This window comes from Cygnus olor, chromosome 1, assembly GCF_009769625.2.
Source record: "Cygnus olor isolate bCygOlo1 chromosome 1, bCygOlo1.pri.v2, whole genome shotgun sequence".
Classification (NCBI taxonomy): domain Eukaryota; kingdom Metazoa; phylum Chordata; class Aves; order Anseriformes; family Anatidae; genus Cygnus; species Cygnus olor.
Window position 1 is genome coordinate 132,437,446 of NC_049169.1, and position 21,838 is coordinate 132,459,283.

The 21,838-nt window shown below is 39.8% G+C and overlaps 2 long non-coding RNA genes across 2 annotated transcripts; one reads left to right on the forward strand and one right to left on the reverse strand.

Annotated features, from left to right (window-relative positions):
• Nucleotides 1–5,201: 5,201 nt before the first annotated feature.
• Nucleotides 5,202–14,357, reverse strand: LOC121058487. Its single transcript, XR_005814212.1, has 4 exons — nucleotides 14,236–14,357; nucleotides 9,597–9,701; nucleotides 7,179–7,255; nucleotides 5,202–6,380 (listed from the first exon to the last, which is right to left on the reverse strand). It is a non-coding gene; the product is annotated as an uncharacterized LOC121058487 (long non-coding RNA).
• A 494-nt stretch (nucleotides 14,358–14,851) lies between these two features.
• LOC121058480 lies at nucleotides 14,852–21,377 on the forward strand. Its single transcript, XR_005814211.1, has 4 exons — nucleotides 14,852–14,988; nucleotides 16,849–16,936; nucleotides 20,667–20,783; nucleotides 20,948–21,377. It is a non-coding gene; the product is annotated as an uncharacterized LOC121058480 (long non-coding RNA).
• Nucleotides 21,378–21,838: the final 461 nt, after the last annotated feature.

Below are 21,838 nucleotides of genomic sequence, written 5' to 3' on the forward strand. Positions count from 1 at the left end.
AAGTTTATGTAGTCTATTAAAGCACAATATTGGGGACATTTGTGTAATCTAAGAGATCCTTTAAAAAATAGAAGCCTAAAGATACGGTTCAAAAATCTGCATTCAGACCTTTAAATTAATGGTCTGATTTTCGAAAGTGGTGATCGCTCCCTGGGTGACCTCAAGGTCATTGTTGGTGCTCAGCACTTATGAAAAGCTCAGATAAGCTCTCAAACCAGATCACTTCTTTACGGGCTTAGCTGTGCATTTAAGAGACTATTCTTTGTTCTGTTTTTAGAAGTTTTGGATGCAGGTTTTGTTCCCTTTTCTGTTTTCTGCATTGTAATTCCTTTACATATGACCACTATTCCATTTTAAAGCAATAATTTTAACAGTTCTTAAAAAAAGAATTCTAAATATATTCTCCAAATTTTATTTCTTTTGGCATTTCATACACATGGAAGCTAAACAATACACAGTTTTGCAAGCTGTATATTTTTGTACACCCATTCTCAGCTGCAGTCATCACTTTGCTGACAACCATCTGTGTCAACCTGCTTTTTCCTTCCCGTTTTGCTCAGCTGAAATGAAAATAAATTGACAGAAACAACTTCTGTAGAGAAAGTGCAAAAAAAGTTAATAGAATCTCGGCATCTGCAGGCACTTTTTTTTTTTTTAAGTTTTATTTGTATACAAAATTAAAAAGCTATTTATTTTCAAATCAAAGAGGGAAAAGCAATCACAACTTGTTTACTTACAAATCAAAAAGCTATTGCCAGCCCACACGGTCCAGCAGAATACAATGCCTTGACTGTTGAGCGGCACAAGGTGAGGACTGTTGAGAGGAGAGGATGATGCCTTGGCCTTTCTCTGAGGGCTGGCACTAGGAAGGGGATTGGAGAATCAGACCAGCTTAAGAAATACCTAATTTCCTTTATGCACAACCCTCCTTCTCAGACCATGCTCTTCTCTGTGCCCCCCAGGCTTCTTTTTGCCAACTCACTTTCTGCTTGGAGTTCCCTTGTAAAATTATTTGTCTGTGAAGTCAGGAATTGGAGAAAAAGGACACAAAAGAGGAGGTAGAAAGGTAGTCTTGAGGCTTGAAATGAAGCCAGGCTTGTTGGCACATGGGCTTGGTTTCAGAGGTGTTTTCTGAATAACCCTGAAAAATGTTTTTGTGACCTGAGAGTCATAAGTTATCCAGCAATCCTAATAATTAGTTTTTAAGCTCACTAACGGTTCCGATTAAATGTATTTTTCAAACTTAGTTCTTATTATTATTGGTAGTACTGGTGAGTCCTTCAGACTGAATCAGCCAGGCAAAGGAGCTCAATGGTAGTGATACCACAGAAGTAATCTTGTGTATCAGTGTTAGTGAAGAATGCATCAGAGTTGTTTACATAAAAGTACGAAAATAAGGTTGTATGGAATAATTTTTTTTATTATTTTCCTGAATTCTGTAGCTCAAATTGTTAAATTAATACAGATTTTCAACAAGCATACACATAATAATATCTAGGATGATGTTCTGGCCCTATTTAATTCAGTGGGAATTTTGCCAGTGATTTCAGAGAATCAGAATTTGACATATTCCCATGCCTGTTTTCCTTTAACACCCATACTGCAAGACTACACCCCTGCATTGTCTGTCTGAAATAGTCTTTCCAGTCTAACAGAGCCTTGTCAAACCTCTGAGCAGTGTATAGTGACTGTTTCACAGTCCGCAGAATTGATTTTTCTCTTTCCATTACAAGCAAGCATTACACACAGGAATTACATTAGTCCACATCAGAGATGTTCAGTACCAATTCAGAAATATGTTTAGGATCTATTATTGTAATTTAACTACAACAGCAGTTAGAAATCTGTACATTAAAAATCCTTAAGATTTTGACAAGAGATTTGTAAAACGTGCTAGTTTTTCTTTCTGCCACAGAGAGTTTCATCCTCTTGAAGGTACAAAGTACTGTGATCTGAGAAGTAGGACACTACTACAGTCCTACTTGTCTGTCTCAGAGTAGCTTAGCCAATTTTGTTTGAACTTCAGACTTGGTGCTAAGAGGAACTCAGAAGTTTCAAGAGGTTCTGAGTCATGAACAATCAAAGAAAGCTGTGCATTAGAGTGTGACTTTCTCTAACTCAGCTACCATTAAGCTAATAAGACATGGCATACCTTAATCCAACTATAATTCACATAGGTCAAATGGCAGATGTGTGTGAGATCAAGGCCAACTCCAGCATTTGGTCAAAAGATAGAATAACCATCTAAGTCTGTGGCAGGCTTTACGAAGCAAGGCTTAGGATCAGTATAAGCATAATTAAAAAGCAAAAGCAACAAAACAAAACAAAACAACAGAACAAACAAAAACAATCAAAAAAACACCACTGAAACCTCTAAGCAGAATCTCTCTGCAAAGAGCTATACAATATTGCTTATACTTTATACCTTGAGGAGTCTGATGCACCGAGTCAAACTAGAACTTTTGCTTGTTAGCCTGTACAACTTTTTAACCTTTTTGTCCTCTTTGTGTCCACAGCACTCATACCATTTATATATTAATAAATAAATAAATCTGTAGGATAAAAATGAGAAAAAATGTTTTTACAAATGAAGAGTGACTGAGAAGACGTAGTTAGAAGTGTAGATGCCACCATCACTGCCTCACCTTGTAATACACTGGATCAAATCATGGGAGATATTCCACATAGCATAACTTTAGTAGAAAATGCAGTAACTTAGCAGCTGCCACTGATATCGTTACAGGTTTTATGGCTAGACATGTATTTAATGGAGGACAAGAAATGGGGGCAGTTCATTTGCCTTTAGTGTTAGTTGGAATGGAAGGAGTCAGTGCTATTCTCACTTTTGAATGGGAAATTGTGCTATGTAGGAATGAGTCCAACACACAAACAAATTGTCACAAGCAACAGACCCTCTGACTGAAAGGCTTGGTTGTGCTTTCACCCAGGAGGTCTAAAATAAAGGTCTTGACAATCAAACACAGAACTTGCATTTAGTCACTTGGCACAATTTCAAGAGGTAACTGGCTAATGAATGTCAATACACAAATATATAGGAAGCCAACAGTCTGCAGCTCAACTTTTTTCATAGAACTTTTTGACATACTCACATTACAGAGGAATGCAGAAAATGAGCTATCTATAAATATTAAAAAACACATAGTACTAGTGAAAAAATTTAAAATATCAAGGCAATTCTGGTTTGGGTTTTCTGTTATCATTGAAGTGTTTGCTTGCAGACCATTTTTTTTTTTTTTCCCCCCCCCAGCATGGTAAATATGCATGTTGAATATATACTTAGTATACTTCAAACTCTATTACCTATGTTATATTCCTGTTACTAAAAATAACCCTGCTACTTCGCGGTGAGCCTCCGAGAACTTCCATATCATGATTGCTGTGAGGGAAATCCCTGCTGTGGTATTTTGTGCTCAGCACATCTGGTTCACATTTTTCTGGCATTCTGAAAAGATAACATCATAAGGAGGCTGAAAATGCACATGGCAGTGAAAATGCATTAAGATGACATTTACATAATTATTTCAAGAACATTCTAGGAAGCAAAACTGCAGGAAGGAAAGCAGGTCAAATGTTTAAAATATTGAAAGGGTAAAAAGGACAGCACAGTTCTATGCAGGTGGACTACAATCCCGCAAAACATTTAAAACACATGCTGGGGAGGAAGCCACTTGCTGCTGAAAGCTTCAAAGAGTAGCTCCAAAGCACATCACTTCACCAGACTCCTATACTAGCCATAAAATAATTAAGAAAAAATCTCTGAGGTAAATATTTCATGTTTTTCTTCTACTTTTCTTTTCTTTTTTTTTTTTCCACGTATTTTTCTTGTAAAATGATATTACAGTCTATCAACATAAATTACTTTGGAGGAAGATGGATATTTTTCACTGAAAAGGTAGGTCTGAAAAAAAACAAGTTTATGCATCAAAATCTGCTTATTACCTTTCTTGGTAATAATTATCTTTCTTCACCGAAACTTGGTTTCATAAATGTTTGCTGCTTACTAATTTTTTATTTAGGTAGCTAGGGTACTGGAAGAACTGCACAGGGAACTGTGTCAATCATTAATGTTCATTTTAAAATACCTTAGGAAAAAAACAACAGTTAATGTTATACCTGAATTTCAGAGAATAAATGCAATGCTGAGGCCTGTTAGTTATCTCAGACAATAGTGGAGGGGCCAGTATAAATGTCCTTTAATAAATAATAAAAGAGTGCAATTTGGTAATGCCAGTCAGCTTAGCATTAACAAATTTGTTATGTTTTTGAGCATGCTACTTGTTTGTCTTGCTAATATCAGTGTAATATACTGATCCCCCCAAAACATTTCACAAGATAACACTTAAATGAAGGAATCAGGGTGGAGCAGAATCAGTAGTCACAATAACTACTTTAAAAATGCTCATTTGTTCAGCCTCAAAATAGGATTATAAGTGGGCACTGCTTGACCAGTTGTATTTTGCAAACTGGGAGGGATGGACTCTTGACCTGTTTTTTGTAATTTTTTTTTTTTTTAAAGTAGATGTCATGGATTTAAACTAAATCTTGGGTAAAACTTGCTGTTCAGGGAAAACAAGCAATTAAGCTGATCCATGGTTGCATGGGGAATTACATTTTGTTACTAAGGCCCTCAACAGTGTATAATAAAATACAGGTGCTGACTGTGGGAAGTGGACAAATTCATGTGAAAATAGGGGATGTGAGCCCCTGTAGGCAGCTGGATGTTGGCCCTGCAATGCTGTTGCAAACATGTGTAGGAGAGAGGGGGCCTTCAAGGCTGGATCTTGTGCTAGCATGCCAGTCAAGCTGGGATTTTCCCAAGGATAACTAAAGGGTTGCCCCAGAGCTGTCCCAAAGGCTATCAGTGAGACAAATAAGGATGGGTAGCTTTCTTTTGAGCCTCAGAGGTACTTTTACAAAGAATCATCATCAGCTGAAGATTTTTATCTTGGAAGCCTTAGCAGCCTTAGAAGCTGTTTATCTATATTGTGAATGTGTTTTTATAGAGACGAAAGCTGTGGATACAGAAGGTCTAAATTCGTAATATTACAAACCACACAATAAGGAAAATGTTTTTTGTTTCTTGGAGGCAGTGGTTCTAAATTTATAACTTAAGTAAGATGTGTTAAGTTCAGCAAAGCTGACATGGTTTAAAAATGCACTTAGTAAAGCAATTGGAAGAATTTTTACAACTTCCTTTTATTTCAGAATCAGTAAAAACAGTAAAATCCAACATTAATGCAAACATATTTTCTCTCTACATACTGGCTGATGCAATTGTTATCTGTCTGTTCAAATCATTTCATGAACTTCTTTCAAATACTCTTCCACTAATTAATTTTGTTCCTTTTTCTTTTAGATGGAAATGGAAATACACAATCCTGTGCTAGCTATATAACAGCATTATTTATATTTGCTTATTTAGTGATCTCTAGTAACTGCTGCTTCAGTATTCAGTATGTTGGATAATGCACACTGATTTCCCCGGGTTTCCACTTAGAAGCTGCTATTGCATGCAGTGGTGACTCACCAAATGAATACAGTAGAGATATGTGCTGGTGCAAGAATCCAGGGCATTTCTCTAGCTTTTACAGAATTGTTCTTTAGTTAAATCTTATTATTGGCTTTTAAACTGCACTATAGATGCTACAAAATTCCAAACACATTTCATGCATGCCATCCCTCCTAGACATTATGTAATATAAATAGTTCTGCTTTGGAATACTAAGTTTACAATCTTCTTTCTTTTTCTTTTTCACTCTTTCTTTTCCAAAAGGTTACCATACATTTAAACTTCTATTTTAATTAATCCAAGGTGCTAATTAGGAGCATTATCTGCCATATTTTTGCACTTTCTTTGTTGCACAAAAAGCTGTTTGCAAATGTTTTATGCTGCAGTCGCTTATTTTTTATCTGATTCAGCAATCCCTTTTTGACTGTCATTTCTCCAGCAAGGTACACAAATAATCAAAACGTGACAATAAACACTGTATGGGTCATTTGGAGGTCGTTATCTGCTGCTCCATAACAGATAGATTTTCAGGTATTTTAACTGGATGAGAAAAGGGAAATAGTGAAGGATCTCTAACAAGGAAACACCTCCTATCAGCGGGTGGTAGAAATGCAAGGAACGCTATGCAAGTAAACTGTGCATACAAGGCAATGTTTGAAAGGCAGAGTAAAGGAGTAAGAAAGAGTTGATGTGGTACATCATGATGTACATGAGGAGAGGTGAAGGATGATGGCAGGCAGAGGGTGGCTGAGGATGGGGCTGGTGGGAGCTTCTGGCAGGCTCTGGGCTGCTGCACTGACAGCATGACTGGCTGGCATTCACCTTCGGACATCTCTTCAGCCAGCTCTTTCTGAAAAATATCGAGAAAAAAATCTGAATGCTTTCTAGGAAAATGTTATTAGGCCTTGCTTAATAATAGGAGTTCTGAATTATTTCAAAGTATAATTCTAAATCTGTGGTAATGAGACTGGTCTCTAGGCTCCCATCCCCAGGAACTTCCATACAATTATTTTTGGTACGTGCATCTCTTTATTGTTCATGGTACATTGCCCAACTCAGAGGTGCAGCAAAAACAAGGCATCTGATTCAGCATAAATGCTTAATATCTAACAGCATCCCGTATACTTCAAAGGTCTAGACTGAACATGAAGTCAATACCATTTAGTTTAATGTACCATGCAAATCCACTTAGGAGAAAAATACTAGAGAAAGATGGAAGCAGTTCCATCTTTTCACCTCCTTTTTTCCTCAAGAAAAAAGATGTGCTCTTTAAGGAATCTGTGTTCTTTAAGGAACTTCTGAATCTTGGATTTTTGCAAACAAAATCATCGCAGAAATGTTTTTTATAGAGACCATAGAATTATTAATAATCCATTTCAGGAAATTTTTGAGCACAAGAATATATTTAGCTACAGTAATTAAGACCTGTCAGATTAGCAAGTGACTGAGAAACATAAGAATTATGCAAATAAATATAGGTGTTGTTACCAATGACATGGATCATAATTCTTAGCTTCCAGTGTCAGACTTGAGTGGGTCCTAAACGTTTGGTTTGTACCTTATGGTGTGACTGCAAATCCCTGAAGTCACTGGGGCCTTTTACAGCATCAGGTAACTCTGAAAGAGGAGGGGTATTTGGTCACAATACCTTCAGCTGTGTGTGCAGGACAGTCCTGGTCACATCCACGGTCATGACTTCAGTGGTTGCTCTGAAGCACCCTTTACCTGCAAGAGTGAGCCACATGACAGTTGAACTATTTTGCTCAGGATAAAGAAGGAATGAGATACTGACACTATCAATAGCAGATAGTATAAAAAGATTACTGACAGTACTTCCTGTCGACTCGCCCTTTGTTTATTTACAATGCTCCCTACCAAAGACTGTACCTCTTTGGAGATATTAAGATAACCAGGCTTATGACAGCAGGTTGCTAAGGTAACACTTTGCTACTTCATTGAACAGCTGTCTTCCCAGTCTCATCTCAGTATTCATATCAATATCTGTATGATAACTTTCTGCAGATTTTTTTTTTAATGTGAAAGGGTATGAAATTAGTACATACGAAAAGACAAAGGAGTATTATTATTCTAGACACCTTCAGAACACGTACAGACATTTTGGGGAAACCACTGGACCCAGAAACAGAATAAAGGGACCATTTAATATAATACCATCTCTATAATTCTTTAGATTGTCAGCACGATATATTTTTTCAAATTGAAATGGAAAAGGTACGCACGCCTACTTCTTACATGCTGAAATGAGAACAATGTTCTTAGCAATTCATCTATAATCAACAATTGCTGTACTTCTACCATGAATGGGAGCAACTTGTACTGGATTTGTTGTTGTTGTTTGTTTTGTTTCATTTACTGCAATTTATTTCAGATCCTAGCAAAGTAGAAAAATATTCCCTTCCTTCCACCTCTAACCAGCTTTCAGAATAATTTGCACTAGCAAATTCAGATGGTGGACCTTCTTGCTTATTACAAAGGTCTGAAATATGTACTTGAAAGAAAAATAATCCTGATAGAAATATTGTTCCCCAGTGCCTTCAGCATAATCCTTGCCCCACACTGTAAGCATCCTTATATTTTCAGCACCCTCAGAAATGATTGCTGTTTGAAGTATATTTCCACTGAGCTGTTTCGAGGATCTGTAGGAAATGGGAAGAGGAGGTTCAGAAGTCACAGAGATCTGATTACATCCAGTCCCAAGAAAGATAGCATGAGAGAAAGTCTGTGTTCTTCTTAAAAACATCAGAATTGTAATTAGTTTAATTTCCCCAGCTCAGCACCTAGCATTTGATCTCTGATAAAACATCTAGTTATTATTTACCACGCTGGGCTAAAGCAAATTGCTTGGATTTAATTCTATATGTTCTTGGTATCTTCCTATAATTGAGTAAAAAGTCTATAAGGGAATATAATCTGTAAACAGCACCAAATTAACAACAAAAGTTCCTGTCAAGGTAATCGCCAGGGGGTTATCAAACTGCTATGATACTCTTAAGAATACAAATAAATTAGAGAAAATGGCAACAAACAAAAGCAACTATATTCTGCTTTGTCAATATAATTTGGGCTCCAAACATAATCGTGTTTACTTTCAAAAGAAAGACCGGGGGGAAAACCAAAACCAAACAGAAGCATGATAAAAAGCACTCTGAGTATGTTACAGCAAGTCATTGCTCTGTTTAGTCTAACATCTTGACCCCAACAGAAGAGATAGTGGAAATGCCTATATGAATAATTTAAGGTATCTATTATTCATGACAGAGATTTTCTGGAACTAAATTTCTATGAAACACTGCCCTACTGAAGATAGGAATCGTAAATTTAGAGATACAGCTGGGGAAGTTTGGGTGAAAACTTGTTACGATGATAGAGAGGAAGTTACGCACTGGAAACGGGATTTTCTGGCCTCCCTGCTGAATTCAGGGTGCCTGATGGGGATAAAATGCATCGATGAGAATGACTGGTCAAAACCAATGGAGAGGTTGACTACAGAAGAAAAAATAAAGCTAAGGAACAGTCTGCTTCCTGAGGAAGCAAGGAGGAAGAAAGGGGTGATGAGGGAGAACCAAAGGAAGGCTGCTCCCATCCATGGCAGGTGCCGATGGAGGGAGTCAGGAGGGGGAGTCCTGAGAGGGTGGTGAGGCAGAGCAGGAGACAGATGCTTGTACACAGCTCTACTGATAGCAACAGGTTCATATCCTTCCTGATTATTTAGCCAGGAACATCCTACAAAATGATGTCTGTCAGCCTAGGGTTACGAAATAGAAGGGAAAGTCATTCCCTGGCAGCAGGCACAGAAGAAACAAGCGTGGCACTTCTCACAGTCACGGCTGACTGCAGCCAGAGCGGCTGCCCACAGAAATGCCTCACTTTCCCTGCACAAACTCCGCTTGGTCTGAAACATGCGCCCACAGTGCCAAAGGAGCCAGCATCCCCCCTCCCCTCTTAGAAGGGGGTGCCAGATAAGGAAAAGAAAAATCTGGGCACTTTCTTGCCCTTGAGGATATTTACGCTCCTCCCTTCTTCTTCGGCTTGGTCAGGGAATTACCTCAGTATCCTGGGAGCAGGGATAGCTCATGCACGCTGGGAGGGCTGGCAGCAGACGGTGGTGCTGACCCAGGCCTCCAAAGAGATGGTGAAATCTAGGGAAAAGCTAGGGAAAAAAATAGACGTGCGGTCAGACTTTGAAGGCTGGAGTGATTGATGGCATTATTCAGGCTGGCTATATATCAGGATGTCTCCTTCTCATTACTCTTGTTGCATGAAGAGCAAAAAGCACAAAAGGGATAGAAAGGTAAGAAGAGGGGTATTTTGCAAAGCAAAAACAGTTTATGAAAGATGATTCAAGCCTCTACTTATCACATAGAGCAAAAAATCCCCCATTACTAGCTCTTCCCTCAAGTCCTAATAACACGGCAACAAAACAAGAAACAAATGCTTCATTATTTGCTCTCAACAGAGTGGTAACTGGGCTGTAAAACATCACTGTGATGTATTCAATATCAAAAGTACTGTGAAGTACACACACTATTATTTTTAACCAGGAAAACAGTCAAGTGGATACATAAAGGAAGAGCTGCAGTTCTTAATACACTCCTTACATTCATTGCAATGCATCCTGCTCTAGGGTGCGGGCAAGGTACAGCACAACCATGGCATTTCCTAGGAATTGTTATGTGAAGTCTTAATTATTTGCATCAGCTGAAAGGCTCTTTTGAGGCTTCATTTAAAACTGTCGCTCCTGTCTACTCTGAGCAGCTGAAGCTGGTTTCCTAATCAGTATGGGTTTCATCAAAACCAAGCTTCTATTCTTGCTTTTGTGCAGATGAGCATACATGGCTGGTAGCTGTAAACACTTTTCTGACATCCTTAATATTTCACTTTGTACTTTACTGCCTCTCCAGCCTGACAGGTGGCAGCTCTACCAATATGATCCAATATGATCGGCAGTAGGAGCACAGGATTTGTGTGAGCTAATAAAAAGTTTTTTTTTTTCCCTTCAGTTATACTGTTAACTTCTCTCTCTCTCTCTCTCTCTCTCTCTCTCTCTCTCTCTCTCTCTCTCTCTCTCTTTCTTTTTTTTCTTCCTGCAAACAAATGCTTCCCTCTTTTTTATTCCTTTTGTTTTTCTTTTCATTCTTGTTTTCTTCCTTTTTTTTTTTCCTTTTAGCTTTTTAGAGATAGTCATTATTTAGGAGAAACTGACATCCATTAGATCTGTGCCTCCTTTTTAACTATATCTTTAGAAAGAAAACAAAATTATGGTGCCTGATCTATATGGACACAAAACATCATCAAGGTTACTGCGCTGAAGAGCTCGTAATCCACATCTAAGACGCCAGACAGTGGCAACAGCAGTCTTTCTGTCTGTAGCAATCAGTTTGCAATCCAGCCTTAAGTGCCTTATGTCACTGTAAAAATGCTAGGGGGCATTTGAGAAATATCTTAAGCACACTTAAAACATAATCCTCCTTCAAAAGAGGTTAATATACAGAAACATGTTATTTATGTTTTTCCTTCTTTATTTATTGACATACATCAAAAAGAAATGACCTCATTAGTGGCATAGCTTCCCCCCCCCCCCCCCCCCCTCCCATAGGGTGGTGGTTTTTTTTTTTTTTTAACAGTCTACATTTAGCTGGATGTGCTGCAGTAATGGGAAACATGTAGCAGGTATTAGGGCTAGCTATTTCTACCGGCTCATGTCTCTTTATATGAGACTCTCATGTCCTAATAAGGCAAGAAACTTCTTTTAGTATGATTCAGCCTCTCCCTCTGGTGTAATAGGAAAAGATGTGAGATACCTTGGGTACAGTCCTTGGCATTTTATAGAGGAAAAATTCTAGTGAGATTACTGAACTATTCAAAAAAAAAAAAAGGCAATAACATTGGGATTAAAAAGTAAAAATCCTGCCCAACAACAAGAACCAAACTGCATTATTTTTTTTCTCCCTTACATTTTTGTATTATAGCTTACGTTAGGGACGTTACGTTACGTTTTATTTTAATATCCTTCTTTTCTTCCTTTTATAGGCTAAAAAAATAATTTTCTAAGTAGAAAAATATAAAGAAATTCCTTTTCTGGTTTAAGGCACTGGGCATATCAGAAATGAAGAGGTAACAGAGAAGATGCTCATTAGCATGTACACAGTCTCTGCAAATTCCTAATTGCAATGCGACATCCCTGGGTTAGATTATCTCTCTCTGGCTTCCCTTGGGCCCTTTCTCTGCCTAATTATTTCTCATAAAGAACCTATATTGTAACAGAAAGTTCTCTTCATATATACCCACAGGAAAAACAAAGCAGAACACTTTGCAGCTCTCCAGCAATATGTTTGTACGCAATGTAGCTCATGCATCTTGTCGCCCTGCAAGGAGACCTCCCTCCAGTGGCACTGCCCTGCCTTCGGAGCCCATTCTCCCACCTGGCACCAAGTGCTGCTTTCCTGACAGAGCTGGCAAAAAAACTTAAAAAAGAAAAGTTGCCTTTTCTATATCATAACTAGTCCTGGAGTTACTTTCTCTCATTTTCTAGCCTACTGAAAGTATATAAATTTTTCACATGTAATGCTTTTTTGACACTATTTCCAGTAGTTAGACCTGTCCCGCTGCTGGTGAATCTTGCTGCTCTGTTGGGAACAGCAGCACCGTTCATCTCACAGTCACATTAGCAATCTGCTTTCCAGTACAAATGTCCACTTGCATGGTGGCTGATACCCATCCCAGGGACTGCAGCTTCAGGAAATCCTACCGCGTGCCTTGCTGTACTGTTCCTCACAGGAGGTACGAATTTCTGGCGGCAGGCTGGCCGACAGTTGGGTGCTCACTCACTGACTCACTGCTTTCCACATCACTGTTTTAGTTCAGATGCTCTGTGCACTTTTGAGCCATTTGCCAGGCTTTTGTTCAAACTGCAGACTGGTTCAGGGTTGTATGAACTGGACTTCTTTCAGATGAAACTGAGCTGGAAGTTGTCCTCCAGAAAATCACATCCAAAAAATGCTCTAGCTTACAGTGTTCATTACCATGGGGTTACTGGAGCAAGACAAGAGCTACTCTCACCTCTCTCCCCCTGCTAGGTCTGGGATGGAGCTAACAGCAGCCCATATGGTTTTGGATTTGTGCCTAAAATACTTTTGATAATGCATTGATGTTTTGGCTATTGCTCAATAGTTGCTGAACACCACGTCACAGCTTTATTTTTCCACTCTGTTCCCTCAGCTCGTAGGCTGTGGGTGGGCATGATAGGGAGAGAACACAGCTGGGACTACTGACCCAGACTGGCCCAAGGGATATTCAGTACCACGTAACATCATACTCCAATGCAATAAACTGGGCTAGTAGAAGAAGGAGGGGACAGATTGGCTACCAAGGTGGCCTTTTCTCAGAGACTAGGTGAGTTTGAGTCTGCCTGTGGGAGGTGGTGAGTGACTGCTTTACATCACTTTTTTTTTTTTCTTTCCCCTACCTCTTTTAGATTGTTTTTGTCTTTACCTACAAGTTTAATTGCTTTTGGTCTTCCTGCTCTCTCTGCTGTCTTGCTGGGTGCGCTCCTGACAGTTGTTACTTAAGATTTTTAAGGCACTGTTTGAGGGGACTTAAGGAATAATGTGATGACCATGCCACAAGAAAGTGTGTAAAAGAATAAGGTACATAAAGCATGCAAAATTCATGCAACAGAATTTTTCTTGTCCTCAAGTGAAACACAATCAGAGCACACTTTAAATGCAAAAAAAGCAAACAAATAAAAAAAAACCAACACAACAAAACAACCAAACAAAAAACAGAAAACTCCCAAACAAAACAACCCCAAAGCACCTACATAAGCTAAGAATACTATAGAAAAATATGTTTTTATATCCATAAAAGTCCAGGACTGTGCTCAGGCTCACCCAATAATTTCATGCAGCAAAGGCTTTTCATGTCTGAAAGCAAAGCCAGGATAAAACCACCCACTCCTGTAAAGAGCTTCAACAGATTCAGTTTTTAATTTCAGATCTGATATGCTATTTTCTGTTACAGTGGATTCTGCTGTTTGTGTTTCTTCTGATGCAGTCTCCCTAGAGGCCCAGCTGATACTCAGTAATGCAACATTCAGTCTGCGGCCTAAGGGTCAGCGCAGATTTCACGTCTTCTCCAGCTCTTATCCTTGTATCACAGTGTATCATGTGCATTAAGAGGGTAAAATTGCCCCCCATTCCTCCTTATTTGGTAAATCAAGCAAGACTCAAATTCTAGGCGAGATCACAGGCACTCGATGGCTGGGAGGGAGGCTGCAAGAGGGAGAGAAGGATACAGGGTAGAAATTAAGTTCTCTAATTTTTTGGCCATAATAGAAACATTGCTGCTCCTATAGGAATGGTGCCTTCTATCTGAGTGATTCAATTAATTTGATAACATCAACGAAGAATTTTTTGGTACCTTTTTCAGCTAAAATATCTCAGGCAAAAGTAGTCGGTGTATGATGTGAGAATGTGCCTTAATACATATTTCCCAGCTTTGCACTCTACAGTGTTGGAGGTAGAAGCTGATACTCCATACTATTTTCTTATTCTTTCAGGGTCAAATTGAACTGTTAATACTTAACTATTAACACTGAAAATATATGAATGAGTTATTAGATTTGACGAAGCATACTGAAGTAATTTAATACAGTGAATTATTAGAGTAATAATGTAAGTGCATACCTCTGTTGTTACCCAGTTGTCCATTCCTGTTTATTCCACCCTGCACATCACCTAAATCTTTGGTGGTGAGCTCTCAGGAAAGGATCTGCTTTTCTGCTGTCCGTAAAGCATCTAGTGATTGAAAAGGGAATTAATACTTGCTTGATATCCATAAGTACTACCACAGCTGAAGTAAAAGTCTTTTCTTATGACAGAAAGATGTACTCTGTATTATATAGTTAAAAACTTCAGTACTAAATGTACAATGTACAAAATTTTTGTACAAAAAATGTAATGTAAAAATGTAATGTAAAAATGTAAATATAATGTAAAAATGTACAAAATATTTTGTACACTAATGTACAAAATAAAGCTGGATGAAGACACAAAAAAAGATGGTAACTGACAATTTAAAAAATTTAGATATTTAGTGAAAGAATAAAAATTTCCTTGAGGTATAATCTTAATTTTTATTACTCTCCTACAGCAGTGCAAAGCCTAACTATTATACCATTGTTATGACATAATCAGAATGTATAAATATTTCTTATATAGATATTGCCAAGTATTTTATCATGTGATCCCATTTTCTATTTTTGAAAAATTCCATTGTATCAAAGTCCCTGGAGAGAAAGACTTGTAACTAGTGAGACTTCTTTTCTATATTTAGAAATATTGGGATAGGAGCAGTTCCTTAAGATGGTTATGGGCTGATATTTTCTGGGAAGTTGCTGTGAAAAGCTGCTGAGAGCATGAACTATCAATTTCCCACAAGTAAGAACTATTATACTTTACTTCTTTTTACCGTAATAAATGAATTTTAACAAGGCAGTAGAAGGCCGCACCAAATCTTAAAAGTTGGAGTATGTCAGGTCTACTCGGCTCTGGTGAGGCCGCACCTCAAGTACTGTGTTCAGTTTTGGGCCCCTCGCTACAGGAAGGACATGGACGTGCTCGAGCGAGTCCAGAGAAGGGCGACAAGGCTGGTGAGGGGTCTGGAGAACAAGTCTTAGGAGGAGTGGCTGAGGGAACTGGGGTTGTTCAGCCTAGAAAAGAGGAGGCTCAGGGGCGACCTTATTGCACTCTACAGGTACCTTAAAGGAGGCTGTAGCGAGGTGGGGGTTGGTCTATTCTCCCATGTGCCTGGTGACAGGACGAGGGGGAATGGGCTAAAGTTGCGCCAGGGGAGGTTTAGGTTGGATATTAGGAAGAACTTCTTTACTGAAAGGGTTGCTAGGCGTTGGAATGGGCTGCCCAGGGAAGTGGTTGAGTCACCATCCCTGGAGGTCTTTAAAAGACGTTTAGATTTAGAGCTTAGTGATATGGTTTAGTGGAGGACTTGTTAGTTTTAGGTCAGAGGTTGGACTAGGTGATCTTGGAGGTCTCTTCCAACCTAGATGATTCTGTGATTCTGTCTTCTGTAATGCAGTTCCTATCCTCTGGTATTGCAGAAAACCATTGCAGAGTCCAGCCACGAAAACACACTCAATCTTCTCACAGTGCTTTACCTGGCTGCAACTGTGCCTGGAGTCTGAGAGCTCTGTGTGTTAAATGAAAACAAACTTAATGAATATACGTGCACATACTGTTCTCGCACTCATGTTGTCCTTTAACTTAAATCAGCATCCCCTTTGTGGTACTACAACTTTTTTTTCCCTTTTAGACTATGTCCACATTGTACTGACTGTAGCACAATGCAGAGACATTGGAACTAAATTAGGTTTCAGAAACAAACTAGCCATGGTAGCTTAAATCTGTGCTGCATCCTAATTTATCAGTAGTAGTCTGTGAAACAATCAGTCTGTTTCTAGGGCAGACTCTTCATTCTCCTGATCAGCCTAGTAGTTCCTCCCTACATTTGTTTCTGTCTTAGTTAATCTTTCCTCAGCAATGGTAACCAGAATGTCACATGGTTTCCTAGATGACATTTCACTGTGACCTATACAGTACTATCCATCATTCCCTGTCTGTGCTGGAAATGCTCTCCCTCTGTACCTGAGGACTCCATTTATCTTCTTCATTGCCACATCCCACTAATGGTCATACCCATCCTGTGATCAACAGACGTATACAGTTCTTTTTCCTTCACCATTGCTCTTAACTTCCAAATTCATTATTCATGATAGTTAACCCTGAGGTTCAAATCCTATATTTTTATTATTCGTTATTTTATTATTGAGCCATTCTAACTCCAAATATTCTAGTCCACCTCTCCCCTAATTGCATCACAATCATCTTCTGTATCAACAACAAAACATTTCCCAATTGCATGTTATCCACTCTTTTCACTAGAATTTTTTGCTAATGTCATTAAGGAAGAAGCTGAGTCTTTTCCAAGATATGTCCTTGAGGAACTCCACTAATAAACTTGCTCTAGCTCAACAGTTCCCCTGTTAACATAACATACTGTTGCCTCCTTAGTAAGTTCCAGGGCTGTTTCAGATTTGTTGAAATAAACTCCCTCTTTTCCAGTAAAATTTACAATATCCTTTTGGTTATCATATCAAATATTTCACCTAAGACCAATTACAGAATAGCCTAAAACAGTGTTTATTTTATTAAACGTTAATCTGGCATAAATGAATGTTGTGAAATCCATCATGTGTTCTTTTTCATTTTCCATTCACATTACAGATTCAACGTTTCTTCCAAATCCTTGCTCACCGTTGAGATAAGACTCATGGACTGTAGTTTTGAGGATGGTTTTGTTACAGAGCTATAGGTATAATTTTTGTGATTTTCTATTCATTTGACTCTGCCTGCTTTGGTTTTATTTGTGACTTTTGCTCATGAGTTGTCATTCCATATTCTGGAAATTATTTCAGAGTTCTGGAAGGGAGATCAGCTAATCTAAGTGGATGCACATTGAGTACTGGCCATTATTTCCATTATTTATCCATTTTCCTGTGATATGTTCTTGGCTGTCTCCTCACTGAAGCACTTAATGTGTGTGAGTGTGCTTTTGGCACTCTCTGCTATGTTAGGGAACAGATTTTATTTTAAATGGCCAGAATGATACTGAAGCTGGACTTAGCCAATGTATGAGGATGTGCAACACTGCAGTGTTGTAAAGCTCTTCTCAATTCACTATTCATGCTTTGAGCATGTTATCTGGATGACATGTATACCTCCCAACATCCAGGAGTAGGCTTCAGCTCTCATCAAGGTGAAAAATGAATCAAGGTGATCTTTCTCTACCTCTAATACCAAAGTTACCTTTCACCTGTGCCTCATTCTGAATAGCTACCCACTTTCTTCTAACTTTATCCTATTTCTGATTGCCTGTCTAAAATCCTCATTGCTTAATTTTGTTTGCAAGAACTAATTCAGATGGATTTTTTGGCAATTACTCACTTTCTCCTTACACTTGCTGGCTTTTAAGATAGAGCTTTCATTGTTGACTTGTCATTTTAGAACCAGAACTCTCTCATTAAACACTGCACAAGCTGAAAGGACTCTATAGTACTCATGTAACAGCATGAAAACAAGTGGGAGAACCCTCATAATGAGAAATAGAGGTCTCTATGGAAATGAGGTCATGGAAACAGGATGAAAAATAATTCACTGGAGTCCGTAGACTGCTAATGCTCCTCAGATGTATCTCATGACAAATGACAAATGCTAGAAATGTTGTAAGAGCTGAGCTGCGTGATTAGATCATCTGTGGGAATACCCTCTTTTCAAAAAACAAACAAAACAAAGAGGCAGCCTCTTGCCAAGACAGTCTAGAGTTATATGAATCACCTTCACAGCTGATTTCACAGCAAGAACCAGAAGAAGACATAAACTGTTATGCAGAGAATACCAATAAACTGAATCTAGATAACTATAACTCATTTACTTTACAACACCATTCATATGAGGAAGTGTTTTTTTTCTTTCTTTCTAGAAAAGATACTGATAACAAATGCTTACAGAATTCATTAAATTCCACATTTTTTATCAGCTTAAATGAACTACGCCATTATAAACATGGCAATTAGTTGTGAACCACATGCAAGTTTAAGGACATGACTGCTGTCTAAATTCCAGGGCAGATATCGTATATTTAAATATTAGTCTAGGCTATGCTGCCTTGATCTCATGAGTCTTCGGGGTTATTGCAAATTCCGCTAAACAGGAAGTATACTGGAATGGAGCTGAAGCTGGCAAAGAATTGTGTGTACCCACAGCAAACTGCACTGGGTTATTCACCAAGGACTACTTCAAAACGGATTCAGGATACTATGTATTACATAGGTTTTTTGGGAGACTGTTCAGATTTTAGAAGTTTGGTTCTTTATGGCATTTATCACCACAGCGAAAAAAAAAAGTAATAATGAGAAAGAAAGAATATGGCAGAACTGGAAAGTTAGAGCTGTGTCCAAATTTGGGGATCCTCCAAGAATAACATATCACATTTTAGCTTATTATCCTGCTATTGAGTAGAACTTCAGCCCTTTGAAGTGCAGTTAATTCAATTGTAGATGAACACATACTAAGTGGATGAACATTTCTTATGAACACTCTGTTCTGTGGTATACATATGAATGAACATGTTTTAAGGAGAAGCCAGAAAAATGCTCCTTATGACAGCAGTGCAAATGAGGCTTTGTCTGTGTGTCTGCAGTTAAATAGTGGGAAAGGCTGTACCTTGACAGCTTTATGGAATTTGAAAATATCTGGCTGATACATATATGAGTAAAATTCTCCTTAAATTTGTCTCTGCTTCTGCTGAGAGTGCATTTAGAGTGCAAGGGCTGTGGTACTTTCACATTGTTGGGCAGCTAAGCTCCACCACAACCACCCTCTCACATCCTCTCCTCAAAGGAATAAAGGGAGAAAATATGATGAAAAAAAAAAGCTTGTGGGTTGAGATAAGGACAGGGAGACCACTCACCAGTTACTATCACAGGCAAAACAGACTCAGCACAGGGAAGATTAATTTAATTTATTACCAACCACTAACAGACTAGAGCAGTGAGACCTAAATGCAAACTAAAACCACCCTCTCCCCATCCACCCTCTTACCACCTCCTCCCCCTGAGCGGTGCAGGAGAATGGGGAATAGGGGCTGCGGTCAGTCCCTAACACTGCCTCTGCCGCTCCTTCACGGTCCCTCTCTGCCCCTGCCCCATGTGGGGTCCCTCCCACGGGATGCTGTCCTGCCCGAACTGAGCCTGCGGGGGCTGCCCACAGGCAGCAGGTCTTCAAGAACTGCTCCCACATGGCTCCGTACCATGGGGTCCATCCATCCCCCAGGAGCAAACTGCTCCAGCACGGGTCCCCCACGGGCGGCAGCTCCCCCCAGACCCCCTGCTCCTGCGTGGGCTCCTCTCCACGGGCTGCAGCTCCGGCCTGGGGCCTGCTCCTGCGGGGGCTCTACGTGGGCCGCAGCCTCCTCCAGGCCACATCCACCTGCTCCACCGGGGGCTCCTCCACGGGCTGCAGCGTGGAGATCTGCTCCATGTGGGACCCATGGGCTGCAGGGGGACAGCCTGCTCCACCAGGGGCCTCTCCACAGCCCACAGGGGAACTGCTGCTGCGTGCCTGGAGCACCTCCTGCCCTCCTGCTGCACTGACCTGGGGGGCTGCAGGGCTGCTTCTCACTCCTCGCTCTCCCAGCTTCTGTTGTGCAGCAGTTTTTTTTCCTTTTTTCAATCTGCTCTCCCAGAGGCCCACAGAGTGTCGCTCCCTGGCTCGGCTCTGGCCTGCAGCGGGTCCCTTTTCGAGCCTGCTGGAGCTGGCTCTGGTCTGACATGGGGCAGCTGCTGGCCTCACAGAGGCCACCCCTGCAGCACCCCCTCTACCAAACCCTTGCCATGGAAGCCTAATAGAAGAGCTTAAATTACATTCTGGCAATGATCCTTTCAGTTAGGTATGATGGGTCACCCTTCACTAACAAGAAGCTGGTAAATGCACTCTTGAGGAATTCCTGTTTACTGGCTTGAATCTGCTTGCTTACAGCTCACGAAATGGTATTTAGTCCACACATTTTCACTCTCAGCCTTTTGGGATTGTGTTTGTAACTTGTTTTTGCTATGTCCCCACTTCTGCTTGCTGAGCTCTCCCTCCTACTTCTATTGTACCAATAATTTCCACTAGGCAATGCCTTACAATGGATTTGATATGTCAGACTCTGGCATTCATGATCTAGCATCTGTTCAGTGTTGCCTTACTAAACAGACTGACATTTAACTGCTTCCTTGAGTAACTGGAGTTGTTACCAGTGCAATTGCTAGGCCCACCGACTGCAGTGGGGTTTGCCCTCAGTGATAGCTGGAAGGATCACTGAGAGCAAAGAACGGCATAAAACCAGTCAATTTTGCATGGTAAGGCATGGTGCCAGACCTAGGAAACTCCCTTTAGTCCTTGGCTACACAATACCATTTTTGCCAGCTTTGCAAATGACAGCTGTTAAGAAGGAGGGATGAGACCTGATCAGCCGTGCATTTTCTTCTTAACTCTTCCAGTTCTGGCTCTTCTGCTTCCCAAGCCCATGAGATATAAAGCACAGGCTGAGCTACAGTCGAAAGAACAAATCATCCAAAGCCACAACCTGTGCTTTCCTGGAGAAGGAAGTTTTTCAGGTCAGTGTTGAAAAAACACACTCATCTAGAACAGCTAGGGTCTATGTGCTTGAAATATTAATATGGGTACAAGTTTCCTTTTTGCTGGGTTTATGGATTTAAATAGTTTTCATGAATTCAGAAAACGGATTCCTATTTACTATAACCTTCATTTTCTTCTACAGAAATGCAGGGAAAATGGCTCTCTGCCACATCTTGCCTGAAGACCATACATATATCACTGGAGATCAGAGGAAGAGATGACACATGCTGGCATCAGGCAGGATTTATGGAAAACTGCTCCTGTGACAGTCGTCTCCTACATGACCTCTTGCAGTTCCTTCTAAGACTTCTTTCTTTTACTCCTTGTAAATATTCCTGGTGCAGAGGCATTGAAATATTACAAAAAAATATTTGTATACTCATAAGGCAGATGGATGTGCTAATTTCTCCATGAGGAGGTAATTAAAAGTCTCCTCTCCCAAAGCTGATGGCATGAATAGATGGCATCTATTGTTTTTTATCTAAAATCAGATTTTTATAACAACCTATTTTTATTTCAATAAAATACATATTTCCTTTAAGTATGCTGTATAGTCTTCAAAATAACTTTGCATTAAATACATAGACATAAGTGAAGTATTGCTAATACTTTGTTTTTAGAAGGTACCTATGTTCATTTTACAGGCGGGGCCAATAATGCTAGGCTATATGGGTTACAAAATACTGCTGGTTGGGCTCTTTTACCTCTGGCTCTGCCCGTGCGTTAACCACATGTGTAATGGCTTCCCCTCCAACTGAAAAGCTGCCCTCATGTCAGACAGAGAGGAAAATCACTGCCGTGGGAGGGAGATGCTCCCTGGTACATGTGTCAATTTGCCCATGAAAATGTGTCAGAGCCAGCTGTTTGCTTCAAGAGACCAAGACAAGGGGGAGTTTAAGCCAGCGATGCCTGCCAAGGAGTGGGAACCTCAGTGTCCTGGTTTCTGCCAGGAGGGATTTCTCCTGCAGATCCATGTGACTAATCTCTGCAGGGCTTTTCCTGCAGCAAAGACCTCTCTTTTTGTGCTGTAAAA